A 24,111-nucleotide genomic window follows, 5' to 3' on the forward strand; every position below is an offset into this window, starting at 1 on the left:
ATAGTCTCTGATGTAAATGGGGCAGTTTGTCGAAGGCACAGTTCCCAGGTGTTTTTTTGCAGATAAAGAATCTGCAATCTTGAGATTGGAAGAGACCATGGCTAGAGGGTGTGTTTAGGGTGTTTGAGTGGCTCATGTGTGACTGGATTGGGGTTCTGGTCTGAGGCATCTCACGGCTTTATTTGTTGTGCTGTAAATGATAGTTTAGCAGTGTCTTTTTTGACTGAGAGCTCCACTGATAAGACCAAAATAAATAAAAAAGATCATTTTTCCTTTTTTGAAAGATGTCATATCTTAAAATATAGCTATCACATATTACAACACAGTATTTTACATTATCATGACAATTACATTAATAAACCCTTTAAGGGAAGAAAAAAAAAATTCCAAAAGACTAAAAGGCATACTGAGACGGAGTTCTTCTGTGTGGTTAGTGCCCATCTGAAAGCTGCAGGCAGGAGCAGTTTTAAAATGCAGGCTCCAGGGTGGACAGTTGCCATCTTGCCTCTGGCTTTATCAATGCTGGCATCTGACACTGGCAGCAGTGCTAGAGCTCAACCCTCCATTGAAGAAGAGGAGAGAAGGTCACATATTTCCACTTCGCCCTTGGACAGTTCTAACAAAGATATTGTCTGAATGATATCTGGAAAGAGGGAATGGGGGGGGGAATCTACCCTTCATGGAGGTTGCTGGGATGTACATATTGTGTGTTATGCACAAAATGTCCAGTTTTGATTATTCTTTTGCAGCTTGTCACCAAAAACTGTCAGAAAAACTAATCAGATGATCAATAAAGAGATTAAACTCTCCCATACATCATTCCATAAGCAGCTTAAATGTACTTGGACATTGATGGCATCGAGCTGAACTCCCAAAACCCCAAACAGCTCACATGCTGTTTATGTTTGTGTGCTTCGTTTCTCATTTTGGTAGGAATCTGCATTTGGGTCAAGGATAAGACCGATGGAAGCAGATTTTTTTTTTGTTCGTTTGTTTCCCTCGATTGAGAAATGCATATTTGATTGTAGCTTCTGGTACTTTGTAGGGAGACAAACAGTTATCCTATTTATGCATCGTTACAATACAATCAGTGAAGAAAATAAAACTCATGTAGAGTGGCTAGCTCTCCTAAGACTTAGAGCTCATATATATTTGGTACAAAATGTCATTTAGAGTGTTCTCAAAAGACTGCTCACACAGATACAACTCTACATGCTGTTTAAGAAATCTGTTTACTGCTGAAAGCTAATGATAACCTGGTTACTTATGTGCATGTAAATGCATTGAATTGAGGTGCGGTGACAATTTTTAAAAGTTCTGACTGCGGTCCTGTGAACCATGTAGAGCTCCAAGGTCAATATATATATATATATATATATATATATATATATATATATTTATATATATATATATATATATATATATATATATATGTATGTATGTATGTATGTATTATATATACATATATTGTCTGTACTAAGATTTAATAAAGAAAGATTATTCAAAAAATAAGACTCATGATAATTGTGGCTCTTGGACTGCCCACTTGTCAATGTAGCACACTCACATCATCAGGAGCCAGCTCAAACTTCTGCTGCTTTGCCTAGCAGCTTCACTCATCTAAATTGCTATAATTTGCTTGTCATTGTCTGCATGCTTCGTGTTGTACAGTATAGCCATAAGCGACAGGGTAGTGTTTTGCAGTACTCTGAGAATAAAGGCAGTACATATCATGAAGGTTGTTAGTGCAAATAAGACTTTCTCTCTGTGCAGAAGAGCACAAGTCTGACACAACCACCACTGTGGTTGGCATTTTAGTGTCAGCTCCAGGGACATCTCAGGGGAATGTCACGCTCAGTTTGACCTGACCTACAGTAGGCAAGGCTCTTTTGATCTTTTTGCTACTTTCGAGCAACTCATTCAAGTGCATGGTTGGTTTGCCTGGTCTCATTCTCTAAAAAGTAAAATTCTGAGAAGAAACTCTTAATTTATCCCTTGACAACATGTCTTTAGGAAAAATTTGGTTGGCATTGGTTGGTCATAGATGCAACTGTTGTCAGCATTTCTTGAGTGCAAGTGGTTCCCTTTAGTCCTTTGGGAAGTTAGTTATGGAATTGTATCTGAGACTATAAAATGCAGCTGGCTACACTGGGACTTCTGTCTTTGTCATTGGTGCTCATTTGAAGACTGTCCTCACCCAAAAAATAAATAGATAAATGAAATAAAATAACCCACAGCATTATTCAAATGTGTAAAATGATCTATGTTTGTGGAACCTCTTGTGGTTGCGTGAAGGTGGAGGTAATGTGACATTATAGTCACAAAACCTCAGAAAGTCATGCTTGCTGCATTGCTGCTCGGAAAAAAAAGCTAAATTTATTTCATTCTGATTTTTTTTACATGTTCTAACAAAAAAAATGTTGCACACTACTTAAGATGGACATTTTTTGTAGTGTACAAACTGTCTGTCAGCAGCAGCGGAAACATGTGAAGTAATATTTCCCAATAACAGCTGAGATAGTGCCACCTGTCAGATACCTGGAGGTGCTTTTGATAAAGTGTGTAGGAGACATTTTTCATCCCAGGTGTTGTGCATCAGTTTTTCTCCATAACGGTCTCGCTTCTTTCATCCACAGTGATCTATCAGATTTCCCACCCACTTGTTTCCCCCCTCTTTTCAATTTAAGCTCTCATGTAGAATTCCCCTATTTTCCACCTCACTCGGTCGCCTGTTAGGCCATCAGCAGGAGTGCATCGCTTTAGACTGAATTATTGATCAGATATTTTCCTCAACCTGACCGGTTTTGCTTGACTCACATGTTCTTTGTTAGGATTTTTATGAAGAATAGGTAGCTGTTATTAGCGGGTGAGGGTCAAATTGAATTGCACTGAAAACAGGTTTTTAATAAGCAGGAACATCCGCATAGACTTGTGATTTTTCTGCTGATTAGAATATGAAGGAGTGTGAATTAAACTGCATTTGGAAATCTGTAATAAAATCCATTAAGACTTTGGTTTTACACAGTTCACAAGGTTAATATGTATTACTGAAGTCCACATTAAAGTGGTAATCTGCAAGATTACCGCTGTTATGTTTCTTCATTTTTCATAACTGCAGCCAAGCCTCAGTCCTTTTTAGAATAAGAAATAATGTAGCTTGTAAGTATGAGTTCACAGCAGGAGCCCTTCTGATATTCTCAGTGATATGCACTCCTGCTCTGTTTTATCTTCCATGTAAGGTCTCATCTTGTATCACAGGGGACATCAGATGTTGATCATGGGTAAATGTCTTTAGGTCGGCTGTAAAGACGACATGAAGAAAGTGTGTGAGCCAGAGGAAATCCTCATGCTTCACACTTTGAAGTCGGTATCAAAGCGTTTTCACCTGTAGCTGTATTTTTTCCACGCACAACTTATCAAGGACTGTGAAATACTGTTGATAATTGGTTCTACACTCCAGTCGTGTGTGTGTGTGTGTGTGTGTGTGTGTGTGTTTTACACAAGAAATATAGATATTTCTTTTAAAATATCTTCTCTATTTTGACAGCTTATTTTAAAAGTTTCCATTTCTAACACAAATGATCAAAGCTTAATTAACGTTAGGATGAAGAAATTATTTAAAAAATGGAAAAAAATAATAGTTTCATTTCATATTACGTAAGTGAACAATGAACAGCTGTTGCAGATTGATCCTGTTTAAATTTATTTCACCAGAAGAAGACTCGTTAAGGCTTTATTGTGAGTGTGCCTCCACCCAAATTACAAAAATCCGTATTTCCTCCAGAGGTACAGTATAGCGCATTGTTATTTGTCCAGGTTGTTTGGGTTTTGAGATCTCTTTCTCAGAGATTTCTGCAACCACCCCAAGTCATATACAAAAAATGAGTTTTATCATGTGTACAGTGTTGGAAAATTACACTTCAAAATGTTAACAGTGACATCTCTTTACAGAAACAATTTCCCTGTTACTGTTGTACCACTGTACACACTGTCAACAGTTTCCATTTGAGCTATGTTCTACAGAAGAAATAGTCCCTGTGAAAACTGTTGACAGTTTAATTTCATACATTGTGTCTGTACCTTATAGAAAAGACTTTAGCATCTCTTCAGCCAGGAGCCCTTATTGCTACAAGAGCTTATTTGTGTTGATCAGATTGGATATTGGACCTCAGCAGCTTTGTCAGACAACATAGTGGTAGACCACTGCTCTCATGGCTCCATGCCGCAATAAGCAGTATGCAAATTACACCATGTAGAGTTCCCTTGGGGCTCCTTTCTTACTATAAAGCTACTAGATGTGCCTGAGGTATCACAAGGAAAAAACAAAACAAAAACAAAACAGAGAGCTCTTATTGAGGCTCAGCATTAAATCCTAGAGGCTACCTGGTGGAGTTTAAACCTCAGCACTCTCATTGTTTGCATTTCAGATTTAATTCTCTAATTAATATACGTATGCAATGAATACAATACTGTTGAGCTGCAGAATTTAAATGTCAGCTGTTGGATGTTGTTGACTAAGCATGTGGTAATAGTTATATATTTTTAGAAATGTACTGGCGAAAGTCCCAGATCTGGATTATCATCATTAATCTCAAAAAAATTACATCTAAATCTGTTTGTTTTTAAAGATATATCTTGCTAACAGATGAAAAGAAAACAAATAACACAGAAACAGATGGCGTGAAAACCATCTTCCAAATTGGTTTGGAGAGGTGACGGTAAAAGAAAAACATACTGTGCACATACTCACTTTTCATCACAGTGCCCATAGAACATCTTTAAAACTGAGTCCTTTCAGTCTGTATCTCAGGCCAGACCTATTGGAAATAAACCTCACATTCAACTATTGTCTAATATATCATCTAGCTCAAAGACCCATGCCACTTGTCCAATAAATCATACCACTCAGACTGGTGCCGCTGTCTCCTTCCTTCCTTTCAAGTCCTCCAAAAGCTTTATTTTTGGCTCTCCGTTTTCAGCAAATGAGCGAATAGAAAACACCTCCACATATTGAGATTCAGACAAATAGTTAACCATAACTCAATGAGAACTGGAAAACTTTCTGTTTTCTGATGCTTGTTAAATCAACTACTTCAGTATAGAAAATAATAATAGTTTTTTCAGCGTGGACCTGTTCTTTAGTTGTAATATGAAAATACTTATTATGTATATAAAGAAGACAATGCATGATATGGTTAAATATCAGTATGTCTCATGAGTTGTAGTCATTTAATTGTGCAGAAATGTTTTACTGAGACCAGACTTTAAATAGCAAAACAATTTTAAACTAATTGTTCTCATTATAATCCACACGAGAGGCATAACTGTTGGGAGTTTGTTCATTTTCATCTTCTTTATTTCATCCATTGAAAGCCTGTTTCAGTCCAGAGGTAAACACATGCAGAGTGAGTGTGGGTGTGTTTGTGAGGCTGATGGACATGCACACCCTTCAAAAATAAGTAACGCTCTCTATAAAATAATGTTATTGCTTTTAGTCCTGTGTGTTTATGTATTAGATTGTGTTTTACAGCATATGTTATACCTGACATGAATATTGCCCTGCAGGGGATAAAATAGGTTTAATGGTTTGAATTAAAATTTTAATTGAATTCCTTCAAAATAGGTTTGAAAAAAAAGTTTCCAATACTAAATCATTAGAGAGGCGTCCCCCTGTGCACTCTCTGCAGCTGGTATTGCTTTGTAAGGAGTCTTTGCTATCCGCAAATCCGGCACCATATCTGTGTACCTGTGCTGAGTTGGGAATTGTGTCAGCAAAATGACAATAAAGATAACAAAAGCTCCAGAAAGCTCTATCCAAGATTCTGCTGAAAGTAGGATCCGTGGGCCTAACTTGGCCCTCAACCAAAACTGACTCTCCGAAGGGTTTCCAGGAATGTGGAGTAATTTGCATTTGATCAATTTTCATTGAACTTAATAACATTTCAGATGCTATTTTGAGAAAGATAGTTCATTACAACCTGCATTAATAGCTTAAAAGTGTCTTGCTTGCAGAAATTCTATGAGGCTGTCTTTTACTCATCACATTACTGAATTGTCAACACGAGACTTATTCAGTTCTTTTTAGTCAGTGGCCCATTGCCCATGTTTCATTCAGACTTGCAGCCTGTGCCAAAGAATTGAAGCTTTGTTCCACTGTATTATAAATATTATACAGAATTTGTGTTGCGTGATTGCACACAGAGAGGTAGAACAACTACTGCACATGTGGCACAAGTAGCTGCAGTACTGTTGCAAGCAGAAATTCACTATTTTCAGCTGATTCTCTTGTGTGTAATGTGTTGAAGCAAAGGAGACAAAGTGTAAGTTGCAATGAAACACCAGATCCAATGAGTTAATTCCCAAATGCTGCAAACATATTGTGAGAATGTAGCAACCAAGATGTCAAGATATCAATAACAAAGACATTTCTCAGCTGTGGCGTAGAGTTCATGTACGGTATATTAAACCTGGCTTCAACTACTGTATGAAATGCAGTCAGTTTCTGCTCATGGAGTATTGATTTTGCCTGTCTCCTTGGCAACAAAGTGCTAATCCCGTCTATCATGTGATTTAAGCAGACTGAAGCATTTTTGACCACTGTCTGTTGCATGTCATTCAACCGACACACACACTCAGGATTCATTAAGACATTATTCTGCTTCATTTAAAAAGCAGAGGGCATTTACGTGTATTCAATTTTAGGAGTAGAAAAATCAATTTTGATGGATTGCAGCAACAGTTTTTTTTCCACCAGTCCAGCTTCAATTCCAATTCAGTACTGTGTGTCTACTGAAAAAATGTGTTTAACCTAATTCTTCTTTTTATTTTGTACAATTAAACAAAAACATGACATTAAAAATGACATGACGCTATGCAACTCGGTGATGTGGGGTGATCCTTTTGTTTAGACAGGACCCAACAGAATGCAGACTTTGGCCAAGACCCCTTCTCACTTTAGTTAATTATAGTGGGTAAAAGACTGAAAAGCTACAGTATATAGAGGTAATTTGACTTGATGATGGTGCTGATGAAATGTCATAGAGGCATAAAAAATGAACAGGCTTCTTCCTCTTGGGAGTTTTTATGTGCATAGCAAATATCATGCCATTCTGCTCATTAGGTTTTAATAAATTAAGTTGGTTACAAAAAAAAATTGGAGGTGATAATTACCAATTTAGGGCAGTTAAATTCATTAAATGTATTACTTTAGAATCAATCAATCAAAATCAAAATATACAGTTTAACTTTATTATAACCTAATATAAAAATATATCAAGTGTGACTTACTGTAACATGCGAAATGGATATAATTAATGTAATTTAGCTGAACAGTAGCAACTGAGGCCACAAGTGAGTTACAAGGTAATGGTAAATACTGAAACATGTTGTAATGGTAACAAAAGTTTAGGAGTCATGAATTCAGTAAGTGGACTTCATATTGCCAGCAGTATGTAGTGTATCTAAAGTTTGCTAACGTTAGCTTACATGAGCTGCAATAAGCTACCAGTCATACAGAGTGACTGAATTGAGCAAGGGTATGTTATTATTGCTTATGAATTCAGCTTCTCATTTATAAGAGGAAGAATTTATTTATTCTGTCAAAAGTTACACAACATTGCTTTAAGTATTCTAAGATGACCTTGTATACACTAAATGTGTATTAAATATACCTTTGAGCTTGACATAACGTACCAACCAAGTATCCCTGGAATTACGTCAATATTTGACAATTCTGCACTGCACAAAAACATCATATGCCAATGTTCAGTGCCACTGCAGGAAGTAATGTGTCTTGAAGCAGAAAGTATGGTTTGGAGGTCAGAGTGCTGAATGACCATGTGGTGCATGTGTGCATCTGACTTCATGGAGGAGACCTATATCCATAGCGTTTTTTCTGCCTAACCCAAAACATAGTTTATATACCATAAGCATGATGTTTCTCTAACCTTAACCATACCATAGTCGTACCAAATTTGGGACTGAACCAAAAAAAACCCCAAAAACCCTTTGTTGTTGAATGGAAATCCACCTGTATCTACATTCTTGTCCGACTGTAAGGTTGTATACCAGGTAGTGCAATATAGGTCTGTGGGAAATATTACTTCTGAAAAAAAAAAAGAAAAAAGATGTGATTGTCAGAGTCAATAATTCAAGTGTCATTTTTAAAACGCTTGTTTTTTTTTGATATTGTTGGTTTGTTCTTTCCCTGTGACACACAAAATAGATTGCACAAGCCTGTTATTCTGATCTGATATAGTGAAGATTGAAGGGACTGTTATGTTGACAGGAATCAAATCTAAGTGTCCTTCACTGCAAGAACTCTAGCACTCATCCACCAGTGCTGTTACGTTTCAAAGGATATAGGTGGTATCAGAGGGTCCACAGGCCTGAGGGTCTAATGCAGCTGTACACTCTGCACTGCTGATAGCTACACCCCACAGCTGCCAAAATGTCAACAGTTACCAAAGAGAAATCATTCTAAAAAATAAAGAGAAATAATTCTAGTGCAGAAATGCTTGCTGGAACATTTCGCGAAGTCTTGAGCATTGTTGCTTTTGAAGTGGTCATTACAAATTGTGCAAGAGGAAAAAGTGCTCTGTGGTGATGTAGCTTGTTAAGTCAGGAAGGAAACTCTGCAGAGACACCCAGTTAAATATTTCATCTAAGTTTGTGCATGAAGTGCCAGAGTCAGATGATGTTCATGGCTGCATATTTCAACAGAAAAATGTGTCATGATCAAGACTAGATAAAAATGTGTCTGTCTGATCTTCTATAGGATAGTCCTAAAATCTGATACCCATTAAAAATGAAAGGCCTGACATAGACCTAAGCCTCAGTTTGGGCCTTTTATGTAATCATCTTCTTTTTTTACATTTGAGGATTTTGTGTTGATAATAACAGTCAAGTGACAGAGAAAATCCATCAATAATAAATACTGTAGGAGTATAATTTTTAAAAAGACTTTTCTGTCACATATTTGAAGACATGCTGATAGTTCTCAGAGACTCTTATGTTGTTCTAACCTCAGTAAATGTGGTGTGTAAGTGTTTTACCACACTCCATATGTACAGATGGATAGAATAAGATTGTATTAATAAAAAAATAGTTATTACACATTGCAATTTTAGATGTACTCTGAGTGAGCTTTACTTTGCTCTGTAAAAGAATTATGTGTTTGTTTTTTAGATTTGGATCGTTGAAAATTGTGGATTACTGACTCCAAAACACTTTTTTTTTCGATCACCACCTTTTCGCCCACATATATTTTTTATCCATTTATCAAAGACCGCTCCCACAAATGCTGAAGGTCTGCTTTACCAAACAAGGCATGGGCATAGTAAACACTTCAAAACATTTGCAGTGTTTCATCTCTCCCTCAGCTTGACAATCATCTTTGGAAGCAAAAGGTCAGGATTGTGCCAGCTTTTTACGATGATACTAACTGAAGCTTGTGAAAGGAGAGATTCCATCACTTGCTTCTGTTTATTGCTCATTTTACACTCTAAGTGTTATGCATTTGAGGAGTGTGGGTTTTTGTCAGATTTTAAGAACATGACATAGATGTTATATCCAAACTATAATCCAACCATATATTCCAAAATGTCACAGAGATGTAAAATGCTTTTCTAAAACCTTTTTAAATGCAATGTTTTTGACTTCTCTATTAAGTCACTTTGGTTACCTCCACTTCAGTCCAGAATGGGAGCAAATACATAATTTTACATGATCTTTATTTAAAATTAAGAGATTAATTTAAGATTATTTGTTTCATTGTCATTTTGATATGTCTTCACCCCGAAAAACTACAGCATTGTTTTTTTTTTCAAATACCTAAAATTTGTAGTTTACATCTTGACACCTACTGTACCAACAGTAATTTCTTTTAACCAGTACAGTGATCTTTCCCTAACCTTAACCAAGTGTGTTTAGTTGGCTAAATTTAACGAAATCTTAACCACAAGATCAGAAAATGCTTGTATGATTCAATCTGATTTCCCCAGCTAGATTTCTTGGCCATTTGTACACATAACTGAGTTTTTACATATAGGCATGTGCAAGACAAACATGTTAAACACAGACAGGGAAAAAGCATTGCTGTGTCAGCAGAGCAGCAGAATGAAAGAAGAAATAATTAGCAATACATCCTATTTAAAAAGGCAAAATTTAGGAAGCAACATCTTTAGTTACTAACACATTTAAAATAAGTAAGCTAAACAGAACTGATCGATGCAGAACAAACAGAGCAGAGGATCCAACAAGATGGAACTGAAAACCAGGACTTTAATACAAACTGAATTATTGAAACAACAAGAAACAGTGGGCAAGACACAAGCTGATTGGCTGGGGAAGACACAGGGAGCAGGGCAAGGTCAACGAGAGTGATGCAGGGCAGGTGTGGAGCACAGTAACATGGAAGGGCAACACAGAGCAAACAGAAAACCAAAAAAAACCCCAGAAAACACAAAATAACCATGCACAAACCATCCTAGAACTCACTTGAACACAACTTAAACAACTGCACAAGTCACAATGAGCACACACAACAAAATAAACTACAACATATATTGCTGTTGACAAAAACATGAATAAATCAGTCTGTCAAGCAGAGTGGTTTGCATATTTAGGCTACATGTAACAACTTAAACTAAAAGACAACTGCAGCTCTGAATAACATAACTAGTGTTTCAGTTCACTTTAGCACTTAGTTCTAATGAGAGTCAATGTAGAAAGCAACAGTATCTCAAGTGGTCCTCAAATACAGTCTGCAACCTCTCTTATCTGCCCTTCTTCCCACTCAGACCAGTCTTAAACAGGCAGAAAAGCATGAGGGCATCTGGTGGACTGGTGGAGGGACATAGAGACAGACCAGGACAGAACCATAACATTATTTTCACTATAATGCCATCCATAAGTAACACAGTGACAGAATGTATGACTATACACTTTCTGTAATAAAACATCTAAAAGCAAAAATCTTATCAGATGGGGGACCCTGCATGGGACAAAATCTTATCAGATGGGGGCCTTTGGTTTAACTTGTGTCAGTTTAGTGGTCCTTGACGTGAAAAAGTTTGAGAACCGCTGATCTAGTTTCTTCAGCACCTGAACATGATTAACTTTGGATATTTACCAGTAAGAATGATGATCCAAAATGAATTTCATACACATTACATATCATTAATATGCATCTCTCTGTTGCGACATATATTAGCTGAAACAGAATTCCTAAACCTGCATTTAAAAGATTTGTTTTAAAGTAGGTAACCTCCTGTGCTCACATAGTTTTATCTAGTCTGGTGACAAATTAATTGTAGTGGTGATGACCCAAACCCTAGAGCAACTGGTACATTAAAAACTTATAGAAATGTGCATTTAAATTACTCTACTTATGCAATTTTTTTCATAGGCATACAACTTTGGCTTTTGATGAATCGTGTGCTGCAGAATTTTCCAATATGAGTGTTATTCCCAGGGAGACTGGGGTGTTGACGTGAAAAATTGATCTAAACCAAATGTGCTGCAGGCTCAGATTTCAGAGAAATTTCTTTACAGCACGAAACAGAAAAAAATAAATAGAACCACTGAGTCACTGTTGACTAGTGTTTAGTGTTTAGTGTAAGGAACCAGTACAGACTGTAAGTCAGACTGTATTGCTTTACAGAATTTTTTATTAGTCCTTCTTCGTTTGCTGTGAGGAAGCTGAGCAATCCATCATGCTCCGGTGTTCTTTTACTTTTACACCAGCAATTGCGCACAGAGGATATTAAGAAGCAGAGCTGAGAGAGCTAAATAGCCAGGACCCAAGCCAAAATTCAAACCCACACACAAGTCTACAGTGTGCGGTTGATTTTTCCATGAAAGAACATTGATTCGCTCCACTCCTGAGACACTGTTTTGCACTGGCATCCTGAGGTCTGACAGAGTTGTTCAAACCGGTTTTCTAATAAAAATTACCGCACAGTCAGAGGTAGTAGTGGCAGTTGGTGTGACAGGATTAGACAGGAGTAGGGTGGATATTTTGGAATGAGGCACCTGCAACTCTGGGTAGCATACTGCATGCGTCTAATGATGTCAGATTACACGGTCACCTAGGAAACCAACAAAAGGCTCGAGCAGAAATAGTGAAGAAGGCGCAATTTCCCTGACTGACAGGGCAATGTAATGCTGTGCAGCATGCATAATTAAAGACGTGGCACACACTCTTTCTGGCATGTTGAGTCTGCTGTTGAGCTGGAGCAGTTTCTAATGTTGTTCTTGTGCCTTCACTCTAGTGTATTCTGCACTGACGACTGTCCCGTGTGGGTGTGTGGGAAGAAGAGAGGAGGGGGGAAGAAGGGATGCAAGGAAAGGAGGGAGAGATGGCTGGCTGCTTTTTTAGGGGCCACTTTTAGATAGGATCAAAATAAACATCGTGCCTCAGAGGCACAAGGCCAGCTTCCAGCTACATTAGTTTCTTTTTGCAATTTGTTCATTTTTTTATTTGTTTGTTATCTGGTCAAACACACTTAAAAAGGAGATGGATGGAAGAGTAGAGGGAAAGACTGGAAGACGGGCAGACAGGCAAGCAGAGAGATCATGTTGGTGAGCATAGGGTGCACCTGGGGTTTAACCTGTGTTGTGTTTCATGGGTCAGAACTCGTGTAGTCTATCCCCACAGGGCGTTGAGGGATGGTACTCAAAAAACCGGAACATACTGACCCAAATCTCTACAATATTACCCCAAATGCTTCTTGTAGGAGTTAAATTTTTCCTTGCACAATCTTTAGAAACAGACATGCATATACCATTCATTACTTTATTATCACAATTATTTTCTCAAAGTGATGACGTGCCCTCACACTTGCAGGAGAGTTAAATGCATGCATTCATTTCGTGATTAGCTTGTTATATATCATTCTGTACTATATCTCTCTTCTATTTAGCTTAGTGGCTCAGCCTTCCACCTCCATCCTAGGGGACAAACACAGGGGGGGGAGTCATGAGTTGACACCAGGAAAAAGAGAGTTGTCTGCGGGGAAACAGGGAGACGCAGTGATGTGACTCTGTGCCAAATGTTTACAGGCGAGCTGACATAGTTAGAAGATGGAAAGGGCTGAAACGAGGCTGTCTCTCCCTGCACTCTTGGAGGAACGAGAGATAGGAAATCTAGGTCATTGCCACTGATGCATTGCAAAGCGAACTTCAAACAAACCTGGCCTTTAGCGTGATGGCTCTCCAAAGCTGTGTTACATGCCATCAGAGACTGATCGCCATTTTCTGCCAAGAGCTGCCACGAAGTGATGAATAGAGCCGTTCTCGATATGGAGAATAGGCACAAGCACTGCAGACTCTATCTGTCAATCTATCGGTCTATTTGTGTATGAATATGGCTTACCATATGTACACAAAGAAATCATTCTTTTGGATCTGGCTTTGTAACCAATTAGTTGGACGGTAGTTAGACCACATGCTTGGTTTCTATTCCTCATCTGCCCTTCACTCGGAATTGCCTGAGGGAAGTCTTATCCGTAATCATAGCCCTGGGAATTGTGGTACAAAGCTTTGTTCTACTATTGAAGGCTCGATCTGTCTATTTCAAGGGCAGCTGGTTGAAACAATAGTTCTGTGTTGGAAATGATTCCACTTCCTTTCAGAGGCAGTTGAAAATGGATGTTGTGACTTTTTTTGTCTCAATCTCAGTAAAATTATTTCTCATGTGATTATCAATTGCTTTAGTTTGAATAGATTGTATGCACTTGCACTCCATGAATGAATAAAATAGAAATACAAAGAGAAAATGTAACAACTTCAAAAATAGCATTCAATATTTACCCTGAAATCAAATATTTTTCCTCAAATCCAGTTGTAAAAACACCATTCCAGTCTTGAGTGACTTCAGACTACCTATAAGTAGTTTGTAGAACTTTTCAAAAGCCTTTGGTTGGGTAGATGCATTCTGTTTTAGCCGAGATGTTGCAAGTAACATAAAAAGCAACCATTAGAAATGTATGAGCTTAAAGTCCAAATGAAGCAAGACCCCATTAAAGAAAGAAAACATATTCCTGTAGTTCAGAGGAGGGAGTGTTTTGTGCTCAACCTTGCAGCATAATTTTAGAATAATGTTTTAACATGTGCTCATTGCACAAGCTATAATTAATGAAGACACGACACAGGTTGTGGGTTTACTCATTGTTGTAGGAATGCTTTCTGAATAGATGGTGGTGCCTGCTCTCTGCTAACACGAAGGCTGAGTGCTGAAGCGAATGTGGAAAAGGCATAAGATGCAATTACTTGAATGGCTACTCATTCCCAAAAAGTCTGACTGTACAAAAACTCAAATGTCTGTAAAAATACAAAGGTCATGTATTTTTTTCCCCACTGCCTATTTCTAATGTGGCTCTGTGTGATGTTAATTAAAATGACTTTCTAGCATTGCTAGACCTGCTTCAGCTACACCTGCAGGTGGTAAGCATCAAATTGTGATGTGACATACAGTATGGGAGCGCAAATGTATTCTGGACACAAAAATAAGCTCATTGGTTGCTGAGCCGAGGAATAACAAGTTATCCGCTGACAAAGATGGGAAGCAATAAACTCTGACCGGTTTAAAGGATAAAGTTGGCAATATTCTACATTTTTCCCAAACAATGAATTGACCAAAAGCTATTAAAAAAACACGTCAGTGCACTGGATGACATGTTTGTTCATTACCATGAACACAGCCACTATAGTTTATTTTCTGTCAGTCCCACATTCGCCCTCATGCTGCTGTAAATACTCACTCAAATTAGTAATATGCGGCTGAAAATAGTCCCCAACAAACTTACTTCACACTTTTTACTCCTGTTGAGTAGTTTTAGGAAAGAACGGCCTTTTTAAACACAAAAACAACACATCTATGACCCATTTTTTAAGTGTTTTATCTTCAATAGGGGCAAACGGGCTTGAGTGCCACAAAGTCAAAAATGTAAAAAAGTATTAAGAAACAAACTAACACATTGTTGGTTTTGGTCTTTACATGGGATTTGTTAACAGTAAGCCTTACAGCCTTCTCCTTTAAACTTGTTAAGCTAACTAACCATAAGTAGACTGTATGATTTACTGTTAGCAGCAAGAGGCTTCCAAATATGAACTACCTATTTTTCTCCTTGTCTTCTTTCAGTGAGTTTCACTTCATTACTTTGTTAGACTGGGGTTAGCGTACTGACATAGATCAGTTTGCATGATTACTTCTAAATCAAAGATAATTAAAGCCAACTCAATTCAAGACTTACCTCACAATCCCAGTAAGTCCATTATCAAACTCTTTCAGCAGGCTGGCTGCTCTCCCTGTATTTATCAAGTCCAAATAAGTCATCTGATCAAATGTATTTGGAAAAATAAGCTTGGCTTCCTTCCTTCCTGTTTAGAAGAATCACTGACAATGCCTACAGCTGACAGCTGATATATACAGTATTATAAGGACTTTGGCTTTGGAGATGTACAGTGGGACAAGAATCTCTAACGCCATTTTAGAGCCGAAACATTTACAGCAAGGCCTCCCCAAAATAGATGGAGTAATGTACTAAACTCCCTGTACTTATGCCAACACAAACCGGTGGCTCTTACTCATCTTTGACAGTCTCACTGGGGTGATATATGCCCTGCATAATATCTTAAATTGGATAATCCTATACCTCACACACTTGGATGAAAGCGTGGCACTCCTCCATATTGAGTCCCACTGAGCAGTAGCAAGCGATGTGGTAAGATCAAGCACTCCTGTCAGCTGTGTGGGAGGCATGATGCATATCAGGAAACAGCAGTTGAATGGTCATTTATTAGTTACATGAGATGCCCACATTATTCTTATCCTGCACCAATAGGGTTTTTATTGTTTGTCGCTGGGAGCATTGCCCATCTATAGTGCCCCAAAATTTACTTGAATCCATATTCAGCACTCCTCTTGTAGCTCATTCCTTCCTTGTCAGCATTAATGAATATTTCTTGTTTCATCCTGAGGTGCCCATTTCAAATATGATCTAAGGATTGACATCAAGCACATGTGGACCACCTGGGTCTGTTTCCATTAATTAAGTGAAGCATGATGTCCATATGAAGGCAGGGGGCCTTTTTGTTTCAGTGTACTGAATATCTTGATTGGACCTCTTGATGCATCATTCATAAATCAAAGTGCAAGGCCTGGATAGCCTGGTTACCACTACAAAGCCAAACAGAGCTCACAAGGATTTACTTATTATTCATATCACTCAATTACCCCCTAAACAATATTTCAGGGAAACATGCGGGAAGGACATTGTGGATACATCAGACCTGGTGCATTCACATTCCATTAAACACACAAATGCCAGAATAGGTTGGCTTTGAAGCGCATGACCCATTTAGCAGAAGCCATTATATACAACATGTCCTTCAATTAAGTCATTTGGCTTCATTCAGTCTTAAAATTATACATTTCTTGTGTTGTTGTCTTGTCTCGGAAGGACTTGAGAATTTTAACGTTACATAAGTCTAATCAAGATAACATGACTTTAAAGTGATGGCTTGCAACATTGCTTCTGTTCAACCGTCAAGATGTTTTAAGAAATGAAATAAGATCTCAAGAGTAATTCCAAGGTCATAACTTTTTTGTGGCTTTTACTGTATCAACTCTTTGCTTTTAAAGTAGTAAATAAATAGGAAAATAAAGTGAGGAAAACCTAATGGCAAAACTTACCATAGTTTAAGACTTCTTTAACCAAGCTAATATTGATGTTTAGGTTATGTTGATTGCAGCAAAAAAAGGCAAGTTTACAGTAGGGCTGCACCATATGTCATGATGTTTGTATCGTGATATGAGGTATTTGCCTTTTAATAATGAACCTTTCTCATGCTAAATATTTTAACATGGCATAGCATGGGAAGCACACACGTACCATAACTAATCAGCTAGTGATCCAGCATCCACATTACCACGGTTCTGGCACTGGTACACATAGGTGAAACAGAGCCATCATTAATGTTATTAGCTACATCTGTTTTTATTCATGAACTCACAGCAATTATACATGATAAAATAATAGACTTTGCAAGAATTTAAAAAATTGTAAAATAATATGTAACTAATTGGCTTTTATTGGGGAGTGCACATCCTGTGTCATGTATAGTTAACCTATTTTTGATTTTTAAAGAGATGTGAAAGCCTCCACAGAGACTGCTTCTGCAGGGCCAAGAAATCTGTGCTACACTCCCGGCTACATCCGTGCAGGATTAAACCTCACGTCAAGCTGCACGTATTCTTTGAATAAGGATGTTAAGCACATATCCTTGCCTCAGATATCCTGCTGCTCATTCCTCCCTCCCCGGTGTATTTATATGTAGGGCCTAATTTTCCTCCTAAGCTGCATCATCAAAATATGATTAGAAGGCTGCAAAGTTCTGTGAATTCTGTTCATATGCAACTACTTATTAAGAAAATCTGTTTTTTGGAGAGACTATACAGAGCCTGAATTTATGTTTTCAACATATCTGACAGAAAATGAATTTATCCATAAATAGATGGTGCTGAAATACTTTTTTCTTCAACACATCACACAGAATATTTATATTGAAAATGACTGCAAAATGTTGACTTCCAACACTTTGAATTGCATTTTCCTTCACTATTTATATGTGGCTAAAAAGTGTCATTAAGTTATGAATAAGACTATGCAACTGAAGCTAATTATTTAATATTATGGAAGGGTTGCATTTGTATAATATCGTTTTACCTCCTTCTGTCAGTTCCAGCCTAACAAGTATTTTAGCTAGTGTATATTTTTAAGAATGGTTGTTACAAGATATCATTGGTCATTGATAATAATAATAATATAATAATAATAGTTCCAAATAAACCAGTTAGTGCATTTACTTTGACATTTTGTTATATACCATGTGGTTAAAACCCACTTGGCTCAGCTGTTGGACTTTGACCAAAGGGCCGGTCCTTTACCGCGCTTTCCATCATAAAGTCTTTTAAGGTTACCGGGTCGCACACCCTCCTTGCACTCTTTACTCCATCCCTTTACTCTAAAGCTTGTACGCTTCTGTAGAAAGTAAAAAACTGTAGAGAGAGCTTCAAACACTCGCAGTAAAAGAAAGTGCTTTCATCATTTCCCAGCTAAGCGCAGCAGCCTTCTCTCAACTGCTTGTGGACCTTTCATGCCATCATCTAGAGACTGGGGTTGAAGTGGGTGGGATATGGGTAGTGTTTAGAGACCCAGCAGGAGTCTTCCAATGCTACAGTTTGTTTTCTTTAGTTTAAACCATGATGCCAAATACTAATTTCCTCCCATTTGTATAGATGGATTCATTAGGTTCATGCAGCCCAATTAAAAGTGTATCTCAGCTTGTAAACAGAAGTCACATTGGAGTTTGGAGAACAGTTTTGGTAGTATGGAGTAAAACCAAATTGGATTCAAGTGTCTGCAACTTGGGCAAAGCATGAAAGTCCATAACTGTGAAGAAGTAGCTGAATATAAATGTGTCATCGGTTCATTTTCTTGTGCTAGACTTTCCATGCATGAGTGACTGCTGCTATCAACATCTAGTACCGTATACCCATAAAATTGCTTTTCTGTTTTTGGTTCAGATCATATTCTCCCTCCTTATGAAAATGTCTGCAGTTTGCTTGAAAGAGGGCAGAGATCTACATTTGCAGGTATTTGGCTGTTTGGTGCAAAATGGGTCAGGGGCATTTAACCACAAATTTACTCCTTTTTGTTGAGTTTGTTTGGGCAGAAAGAAAGAGATATTCAGACATGCTTAAGAGTAAAAACGCATTAAGAGTGAATACTGACCCCTTGACATGAATTACCATTTGGAGCTGTCAGATGTAGGCCAGGAGGGCTATAAAAATACCTACAACTAGACTTACCTCTGCCAGAGAATGCAAGTATTTATTTTAGGAAAGCAGGTAGTCAGTTCAGTGACTTTTCCTTACTTACATAAGGCTGGAAATAATGTTGTTAGAGAGGGGAAAAAAGGCTCAGCTGGGATTTCATTGTAGACCAATGAATGTGTGTCTTTATCTCTATTTTTGAGATGTTTGCTAACACAGCCCGGCATAACAGAGGCAAACCAAACCAGCATTTTCCTTTCTGATAGTCAGCAAGCTCCGCAGATGCCTGAACAAAACGAAGAAAATGTTCATGTGAACGCCTCACTCCCCAGTCAAATGTAGCATACAGTATGAAATAAATGGACTCCCACAGCTTACATGACACACAGATTTCTACTGTCACAGAAATCAATGTCCATCATGTGCAAATTGTCCAGTCCCTCTTTGTTTGGCGCAGCAGGGGTTTGTTGTGACTTTTGCGACACCCGACGTGTTGCTTTCCCTCGCATGCTGTAAAAGACATGACATAGAAGCAGAATACGCTCGCCGCTTGGTGCCTCAACAGTACTTCAAACTGGTCTGTGTGCAACAGACTGCAAGCGAACTAGACTGTCACATCTAAGAACTATCTGTTGACCCATAGCTTACACATATTTGCTTGGTGGTCTTGAAAAATAAAAACTTCTTGATATGGCTAAAATTGTTATCTTAGAAGTGGAAAATGGTGCTATTGCTCCCCATGAATGTCCAAAGCACGTAGCTCAGCAGGAGCGCTGTGGATGGTGTATTTATCACGTTCAAACTTACGTCAAGATGTATCCCATTAAATCCTCTCTGGGGAGCTGAACTGAATTGAAGATGAGCAGTGAATTATGCATCGACTGCAAGATGACATCACCCCAAAAACACATTCACATACAACATCTCTGCAAGAGGGGTTATGTCCTCTTATTGTCAGAAATTATTCACTTAAAAGTGTTTTTTCTACAAGTCCTACAACCCTGTAATTAGAGGATCGTGACAATGCAGCGTGTGTGTACAAGTTCAAATCCTCTATAAAAGGTGCTCATGAAAATGACCGTCTTTTTTGCTCACACTGCATCCTGTATCATTATTCAAGCACTGGAACAAATTAAAACATGCATTCGTGGTTTAATAGGAAGGGTCATGCTTTGTTAATCTGTGTGGTACACTATAATAACTTTGTCATGTTGAAATGTTTTCTGCTCAGTGCTGTTGGTACTCTATGTTTGGTAGGCAGTAATTGGAGAAGAGCTTTGAGGCTTCCTCCTGTGACCTCATTACCCCAATTAAATTTGTAGCCTTCTCTGAAAACAGTCCATCTCACAAAGTGATGTGTGATTATCACTCCTAGTCCAAATGAGGTTGAGATATGCAGCCGAGGAAGCAGGGCAGGGACATATGGCTGTGCCTTTTACAATTTGCTCTTTAGTTAATTCAACCACAGAAAATTATTAGATCTGAAATGACCCTTACAAGGCTTGTTGAAAAGTCAAATTGGGTAAAAACAAGTTCAGAAAATGTATGAATTTCTTGAATCACCTTGTTGTTTCTTACTGACTACCTTGCTGTAGTTATATACCACATAAGTTTTGGTATGAGTATTGTAACAATGCCTGGTTGGAATGTTGATATTTTAACAAGCAGCATTCTTCATCACAACCAGTGACTCAAGCACTACTTAAAAACTTTTTGCAACTCCTAGTTTGTTTTCAGCAACTGGAAAGACCTTGTCACACTTTCTGCCACATTTTTGTCCTGCAAAAATGGGAAAAAGTGATGGGTTGTTTGTATTTCTTATGTAAGTAATAAGATTTTTTGAAGTCGGGACCAAACTAACAGTACTGTTATAGGAAGAATATGGAAGAGAACAGAATGAACCAAGGGGGTATGTGCAGAATCCTAAGCTGTGTCCAATATCTATTTGCAATCAAGTGCTGTGTATTTACTTTCCCCCATTTTATTTGTGTCTGGATTCTCAGTTTGTAGTTCATGCCTTACAGTGCCCTCACAAATTCCCACAATGCAAGGCTTTGACTTTGATAGATGTAAAAATGACAGTTATGCAACACTACAGCTGGTGCAAAATACTGTTATGATGATTCATAAGTTACCAAAATGTCTTTTTTTAATATAAGTAACCTTAAAGTAAACTACTGAGTGAACAAAGGAGTAATTTCGGAAACAGCACCTGTCTTTGTAAAAGTTTTCTTTCTTTAGCATGTGAGATCTTGCTGTTAAGTCAGAAACTGTGAAGATGTTACAATTATGTCAAATAGGCCACTGTATCTGAAAACAGGGCAGGTGAGGGGTTCGTGCAGTTTTTGATAGGAGTTAAAGTCACCCTGTACAGTTTTTGGCCACTAGTAGCGCTATGGAGCAAATGTTTTCTTATGAGTAGGTCGCTTTTTTTTTGAAGAACACAATGATGCACATGCATGTGTTCTCTGGACAGCAAAATGGATTATAAATTCCCCATCAGTGCTGGTCACTTGTTGAGATGCAAGAGCTGTCTACATCAAACTGAGACATATACTTTTTTCTCTAAATGCACTTTAATGCACTGTGCTGCTAACTGTTTTTGTTTTGTTTTGGGGGGTTTTTTTCTCCGGGGATTTATATGTTTTTATCATTTTTTAAAGGGAATTTTTAGATACACAGTATATCTTTATCCTTTCTGTTGTTGCACTGCTGTGGGCTGGGAGGAACAGCATTTAGTTTTTTTGTGTATGCAAATACACAAGAAAATGACAATAAATTAAATCTTGAATCTTGAATATTGTGCTAACAAAAGTAGAGAAAGAGGAAGATTGCAAGACAGCAAGCATGGATGGAAACGATACACAATTTAAAATAGTTTTTAAAATTGGCTTTGTTTGTTTTAGGGAAAGAAACACTTTCAACATGTTTGTTAGACCTCAAGGATACACACTATGTGTTTTGGTGATAAAAACTGAATGCAAACACACATTATGTGTTTGTTTACAAGAAAACTCCACAGAGTGCCTTTAAATTCTGTCCAGTCACTGGTAGAGACCAACAAAGATCATAAATATCCTTTTAACTTCGGTCACAGGTGTCTGAGTTAATTGGATATTTTGCAATGGCTTTGAATATGACTCAGTTTAACTGAATTGGGGAATAATCTATTGTATGCAGGTGTATTTTGATTCTATAACCTTGTTAATTATCAGTATTTCAGCATATAGCATATAGTTACATATGATCAAAGATTACTTAAGTACTGCAGATGTTTTGAGAATGTATTTATTTATTTAAGAGATTAAATGAGATGCTTTAAGAACATTTCTCCTCATCTCACCATCTTTCCATCACTCCAGGGAGAACACCATCACACACACACACACACACACACACACACACACACACACACACACACACACACACACACACACATTTATGTAAGTACCAGCTGCAGTTTGTCCTTTTAACATCTTCAGCTTCAAGATCCGTCTGAAAATGTTTTTGTTTTTCCAAAGGTTTTACTTAAAGTAAAAGTCAATGAGATACAGTTTTTACCACACGATGCTGCAACCCCACACTCACAAGACAAACTTAGCCTTAAACCGTTCAAGTGAATCATTGCAAGTTTCAAAACTGTTTTTGATTAAATTTTTATGAATACAAGTTCCCCTGTGTTTCACCTTCATGTAACTAGTCATTTTGTAAGAACACAAGACATTTTCCTACAGTACATCAGTAGATGTGTCATTTTTAATTGGATCGGTACAATGTTTCATACTGTGGTTGTCAAGTTGAAATATATTCCTAAATTGTCAGCTTTTGTGAATGTTAGAAAACAGCCTTGTTTTGAGCTCAGTAGTGATGAGTTTTTGAATTTGGCAATATGTTATGAGAGGGCTTTATGAGGTCATTAACCCATAGAGAGGCTGATAAGTCCAAAACACCACACTAAAGGAGTTACAGGATTCTACATTACAGCACATAGAAAATATACATTTTGAATGTTATATCACATCCATGAGTCTATGACCATGCCTCTGCTCTTCTAGGCTGTCACTCACCTCCATCACATCCTCAAACCAGGGGAAACAAGAATGCAAACAATCAACCCTCACTAGACAGTCGTCCTCAAAGGTGCACACTAACCGGTTGATTGAGTTGAGGCCATTTGCGGACGACAACCTCGAATAGAAGGGGGGAATCAATGCCGTGTTTGTCCACTTCTTTGCTCATTAAGGAACCTCTATTCACACCAGGGTCTGTATATGACAAAGAAAGCTCACAAGTGCACATTTTCAGTCCGAGGAGGGTGGTTTTTCTCCTCCTCAAAGCCCTCCCCTCATCAGAATTCGCCTCACAGAAACACAGTGCCAGAGGCCAAAGTCTTGACAGGGGTAGCCCAGTGAGGGGGAAATCAAACGAGTCCCTTTTTTTTTACAGCCTGGCTGGCCGACAAACAGGCCCGCTTACCTACAAGTCCTTAATCTGTATTGCACCTTTCCAATTCAGGAAGAAAGCAAGGCAACCTCACTGTCCATTCATCATCTTTAGTGATTCAGGGGTTGTCTCCTGCCTGTTGGATGTGAGTCCTTGGTTACTCATAAATACTGGTAATACCTGAACTGGGCAAATTGAAATCCTTTCAGGCTTTTCAGTGGACTTGTCACATTTATCTTCTGTTGTTAATATTGAACAGGAAAAAGGTGGCGATAAATACTAATACAATGGAATGAGTACTGGTGTCAGTTGTGGATACTGCACTTTAATTTAAATTAAACCCACTCTAGGACCTATTTTGAGTATTTAAAAAGTACATTGCTCAATAAAGACCCATTTGTCAGTGCAGCTGGAGCATCCCTGTTTTTCTGTAATGGAAACATGATTGCCTTCGTAAGCCTACCAGAAGTAGACAAGGAAAAAAATATCTAATTTTGTGGTAATTTTGTGGACCACAGCATTTGGACAATTTTCTGTCGCTAATGGAAGTCTGGTTTGTGCACGGTCACACATAGCTCCTGAACGTAATTAAATGGAATTCGGTTGGCCTGCCTTCTTTTAGTACTTTCATATTATTCACAATATTGGTCTTGTAATAGTTTCTCTAAATTCTAATAAAACACATTGTGGGCTTTCTGTAAGGATCTTTAACATGATTAGTTTTGTTTATGCAGTAACAAGTTTTACAAATCTGTTCTCATATTAGTCTTAAAATTGTTGGCAAACTGGGTAATTTCTCTTGTTTCCAAATCAATTTTTATTTAGTTTCA

At 37.8% G+C, this 24,111-nt stretch overlaps 1 protein-coding gene across 3 annotated transcripts in view; it reads left to right on the forward strand.

Annotated features, from left to right (window-relative positions):
* Positions 1-24,111, forward strand: part of LOC122976235 (interleukin-1 receptor accessory protein-like 1) — a 301,394-nt gene that overhangs the window by 25,748 nt on the left and 251,535 nt on the right. Inside the window, exon 1 of one of the 3 annotated variants that reach the window (XM_044344604.1) lies at positions 18,595-18,658. The exons of the other annotated variants lie outside the window; for them this stretch is intronic. The gene's annotated coding sequence lies outside the window, so the exon portion shown is untranslated. Of the gene's footprint in view, positions 1-18,594; positions 18,659-24,111 lie in introns of those variants that run through there. 3 annotated transcript variants of the gene reach the window in all.

The sequence above is a fragment of the Thunnus albacares genome, chromosome 24, assembly GCF_914725855.1.
Source record: "Thunnus albacares chromosome 24, fThuAlb1.1, whole genome shotgun sequence".
NCBI lineage: Eukaryota > Metazoa > Chordata > Actinopteri > Scombriformes > Scombridae > Thunnus > Thunnus albacares.